Here is a 5,771-nt window from a genome sequence, read left to right on the forward strand (position 1 = left end):
GCTGGCAATACATATAACAGTATATCACACATGCAGACATTGTGTGGCGCTAGAGACACGGATGCCACACACGTCCCTAATTAAATCCCTACATGGGCGTACCCCTAAATTGTTACCTTCTGCATGCAAAAACAGTATATCTGGGGAGCGATCTAACTGAACAAAATTATTCACTTCTAGTAAAACCCTGTTCCACCCCATACCCCTAAAGCCCAGCCATCGGATATCCGCAATATCTCTCGAAAAGCCGAGCTGCCTCCCATCTTTTCCCACATCCGCCCGAGCAGAGCCCTAATGAGCGTAGGAATGGCCCATAATCCAAACCAAAAGAGGGGAACCAGTATAAAAACAATAGATTACCCACAACATACCAAATGAACCATTTACCTAAAGTGCGACTAGTGTGTCAAGCCTAACGTATGACAAAAAACGCTGCGATTTCCATCTGCCTATTCTCTTTACAATTTCGGGACTCAAGCCGCAAATTGCCACTTCAGTAGCAGCCCCTATAAGGAAAGAATGTGGAGCAAAACTAAAGGGATCTAGACCCAAACGACCTAAACATCTCCTAAAAATTTCTGTGAATTGGTATACTATTTAGACAAAAACGCACCATCCTCATGGCGCAGCAATGGGCCATCCATGTAATGACAAACACCCCATAAACATTCAAAAGTCTGTAGCGGACACATAACTGAACCTTGAACTGCCCCCAACCATACCCGTTTACCCTTACCCATCTGATCAGTATTTTAATTTTTTTAACCAAAATTCCAAACTCCTTCCTGTAGAAAACACATCTCTAGCTAACAGCTCCCCAACTTTTTTCTTAGAAGGAGCCACTAACTCGCTGACCCTTAATGCTCCAAAGAATGCCAAAGAAAAAGCTAATTGGAATAGCTGCACCTCATATTCAGAGTAACAAACTCCCTTTAACTCCCTACCCAAGCATTCCAACAATTCAAACAAAACTGGGCGCTGGCCGTCCGTCTGTGCTCTGCCCTTATGAAAATCCTTAATGTCTTGCCGTACCCCAAATTTTTTTGCTAGATCCCTTTATCCCCTTGATTTACAGTAAAAGCAAAAGCTAAACCTGAAATTAAACGATTTATTATTATTTATATAGAACCATTGGTTCCATGGTGGTGTACATAAGAAGGGGTTACATATAAAATAAAGATATCACTTACAGTAACAAATAAACAATGATAGATTGGAACAGAGGGAAGAGGACCCTGCCCTTGTGGGCTTACATTCTTTAAACATTTACCTTTGACACAGGCCAGTCTTCTAATGCTCCCTCACTTAACCCCAAGAGCAACAATCCTACTTGATCATCTTCAGACAAAACTTGCTCGATAACGCCCAAACAGTTCTCACACAACTCCCAAACTGACTGATATGCCATCCACGGGCTGACCGACAGCAATGACCTAATCAAGGGGTGGACTGCTCGAACACCAAGCTCCATAAATGTTGAGGGTACTCCAGTCTTTCTCCAATGTGTCCGGAACCAGCGGCCGGAAACAATCCCACTGGAAACGAGAGAGGGCATCAGCGACCGAATTCTGAACACCAGGCACATGTGACACTGTGACACAAACGTTCAGCATTAAGCATTCCAACACAAGACACTGTAACACACGAATCACCGGTGGCGAAGATGAAGTTACACTATTGATTGCTAATACAACGCCCATATTATCACAATGAAAACAAATCCGTTTATTGCGAAAATTCCGCCCCAAAACATCACTGCCACCAGTATTGGGAAAATCTCCAAAAGAGTCACATTTTTTACCAGCCTTGCCAATCGCCAACTATCGGGCCATCTACTAGCACACTACTGACCCTGAAAATAAGCACCAAATCCCGAACTGCCAGCTGCATCTGTAAAGAATTCCAAATCAAAATTGTTCACAACCTCATCCATCAACAGTGAACTACCATTGTAACATTCCACAAAACTTGCCCACACCGTCAAATCCTCCTTATGTTCTTTTGATAATCGTACATAATGATGAGGGGCCTTCACCCCAACTGTTGAACTGGCCAACCTAAGAGAGAAAACACGCCCTATGGCATCACTCTACACGCAAAATTACGTTTACTGAGAAGAGATTGAATCTCTGTCAAGGTAAATTTTTTAACATGTAATGCCCTGGCAACCTCCGCCTTCAGAGCCGAAACTTTTTCTTTAGGTAGCCAAAACTCCCAGTTTTCAGAGTCAATGGCAATACCCAGGAAACAAATACAGGAGGCCGAGCCCTCCGTCTTTTAAAGAGCTAACGAGACTCCGAAAAGTTCTGCAACCCATTCCATGTTACACAACGTGGATTCACACAACGGGGAATCCTTTGGGCCAAAACCAAAAAAATCATCCAAATAATGAATGATAGATGCCCCACCAGACATATCTCGAACCACCCACTCTAAAATAACTTATCCGAAACTACTGTCGGATGCTGATAAGCAGACTGTAATTCTTCCTATTACAAGGAATATCAAATGTTGGAGCAGGGATCCGAAAACCTTCTTCAAAACTTAACAATAACAACTCAGCCTTAACCCTATCAGAGAACCTATTTAGAAAGAGAAGCATCTCTTGCAGCTTCACTGGAGTCACTCCCTTGGGAATTAGGGGAGGAGGCTTCCCTTTTGCCTTTCTAACACACTTCCTGGCCCCGTGCGAAAATACGTTAAAATATGAACAGACATGTTTGAATTTATAGCCGGTTCCAAATTTACATTGGCTTTCATTAAATTGCCAGCATAAACCCTGCTTCTGTCCACCTGATTGTCCTGTTTGACTAATGCTCCCAGCAAATCCCGCTTGGCCAGATAATCCGGCCCTGCCCTGAAAGGAATGCCCGAACCTAACTGGTGCCATTACTCTCAACCACAAGCCAATGTTTTTTTGATCCCACCTAATGGCCGGTCTAATAGCCTTCCTTTGACGACACTGTTGGTCATATCTCAATCAAGTTTGGCCCCCATAGACTCTACATGCCTCACCTATAACAACAAAACAGGCCAGAACAATTCTCAGGTGCCTTTTCGCTGATAATGGCAACTGCTTTCATCTAATTTGTAAAAGTCTGTGGGATTAAACGCCATCTCTGTTTTTTCTCTTCCTCTTTTTTACTATCATCACTATTCTTTTTATCAAGATTAAATTTCTCAAGAGGTAAAAGGGAAAACATTTCGACATACTCGTCTTTCCAAATCTGTTCCCTTATCTCGTTTTTTAAGTGGGCCCTCAATGGGCCCTCGAAGCAAACATATACTTCGAAGCAAACATATACTTGCCCCGCACTTTATCATCTAAATGAATCTTATCCCCTCTGTCAGTTTCGGTCTCAACCGAAACTGAAACAGGCGTTGGCACCTGAGAAGTCCTATCCAATGACCTGTTCGCTTCACCATTTGTGCCCACAGCTGGTGGAACCCAAGCCAACAGTTGCGTTGGAGGTTGTCTACCCCCTTCTAATCTCGCCAAGCAATCTTTTAAAGTAGCCAACAGATCTTGAACCCCAGCTACTCCTGGGGAGGTTCTGCCAAACTACCTGTACCCGATCCCATGCCTACATCCCCTGAATGCTGACTGCTCACTACACCTTGTGACATTAAAATAGAGGGAAACGGACAAGACATGGAGTAATACTCACCAGGCCGCAGTGCATTGTCACCCCAGCTGCCGGAAATCTCGAATCCAGATGTCCGACCAGGTCCTCAGTGGCCGAAATTCTTGAGGATGCGACTCCCGCAGGTGAGACTAAGGGGATGAAGGGGTTCCTGGCAGATGATGATAAGGGCAGGGAAGAGAAACCCTGTGATCCAGAACAACTAGGGTGGACTGAAGAAAAGGCCCTGATGCTTAGGATAGACCAGTGCGCTGGACAGACAAGGGGAACCCCCTGACCCCTTGTCCGCCGTCCACTGTATACGAGGTGAGACCACGACGCAGGTCCTCACCACACACGGAGGGGATTCCAGGCTGGAGATCCTGATTGTCAGTTGAAGATACATGCAACCGCAGGTCCTCCTCAACCACTGCTGATCGCAGCCACAGGTAATCACCGCCCACACTAGAGGATGATCGTTACTGCAGGTCCTCACAAGGGGAAGAGCCTGGCCACCCGACTGGGTCATTGCTGTGACGACCCACTACTGATGACGTATTTCCTTTCATGTCAGCGACAGCAGGCCCTGCTCCTGTTGTGGGCATAGGCCCGCCACCACCTTTGAGCTAGGCCACACCCAAGGATTCTTCCCAGCCCGGGCCCCACCAGGAGGTCTGAATGTTGGTGCCCACACTGGAGGATCCTGAGAGGGGATCTTGTGCCTACGCCTAGCCCGTGGAGCACAGTCTAGGGACAGCCTTACTGGAGGCCGCCCTTGCTCCACCGCTGACTATTTGGGCCACTTGGATGTTGAGCCAGTCAGGGGATTGACCACTGGCTGCCAATCTGAGGGACTCTAAAAGCTGCTCCACCGATGCCATATGGAGGTATGTGACAGGGGACTTGCTCTGTACCCTGTGAGTGGGAAAGTGACCAGAACCCCTCCCCAGGGTCCCCTTATAAATGACCCATCCCCTTTAACCATCCCCAATAGCCCATGGCCCCACCTAGTCCAAACCCCCGTCATGCCGGCTTCTGCCCACTGTCCTAGTCCAGTGCTCCAACCTTTCCTATACAAAAGATCAAGTGAGTGGTAAAGGTGTACCGTTGTGTAGCAGTAAACACAGCATTATCTGCACAATATCTCTGTGGATATTACCTCTTTTAAATTGCTGTGGGATTTCCAGCAAATACATTATGTAATTGTACTCAATAATAGTGGAGAGAGCCCTAAGTCACTTATGTATGACGTTATCAGTAATATCGAAAAAGAGCTTTCCCTCACATCCCCCATACACTTTTTACAGAAATCTCTCTGCCACCTATAAGGCCATAACTTTTTATGAAGGGCCTCATTTTCTTAGTCGTGGGTAGAGATGAGCGAACCTTTTGATGTTCGAATTCGTCGAACAAACCTGAACATCAAAAACATGTTCGTGTTCGGGCATCCAATCCCGAACACGAACCCGAACGGAGCCCCGAACATTGGTGGTTTCCCACGCTGTCATCTGCCTGGTGGCGCAGGAAACAGGAGTTGTGATTGGCGGTAACATCGCTACCGCCGGTCACAGTGCTGTGGGATCACACTGTCAGGTGTCAGTGTGATCCCGCAGCTGCGACAGTGACCCGCGGTAAAAAGCTTACCGCGAGTCATAGGCGCCGGCTGATGGGACTACTACCCCCATCATCCGGCGCCTTCTGTCATTGTAAACAAGCAGCGCAAGCGCCACTGATGGGAGGAGTAATCTCTCACAGGGGCACTTGCGCAATGAAAGTGACAGAAAAAAATAAAAAAGTTTTAATTAATAATTACATAAATTAAAATAATAAACACATTATACTCACCTACAATTAATAGACTACATTGTCGTCCCCTGTAAAAAAATTAAATAAAAAAAGCATATTATCACCTTACACCTAATCCCCGATGCCCATGAGATAAAGATAAAATAATAAACCACCATAATCCTCATTGTCCGGCACAGTCCAGGTATTAGCCAGTGTCCCATGATGATCTCACTGTTAGCACAGCCACATCCGCAGATGTGACCGTGCTATTCGGCAGCCTGCGATACACTGACAGGAGCGCGATCGCTCCCGCAGTGTATCGCGATGAGCTGCTGGCACTGAGGTCACTGGAGTTCAAAC

The sequence above is a fragment of the Phyllobates terribilis genome, unplaced genomic scaffold (assembly GCF_046119375.1).
Source record: "Phyllobates terribilis strain yellow unplaced genomic scaffold, ASM4611937v1 Scaffold_9__5_contigs__length_417890890, whole genome shotgun sequence".
Classification (NCBI taxonomy): Eukaryota; Metazoa; Chordata; class Amphibia; order Anura; family Dendrobatidae; genus Phyllobates; species Phyllobates terribilis.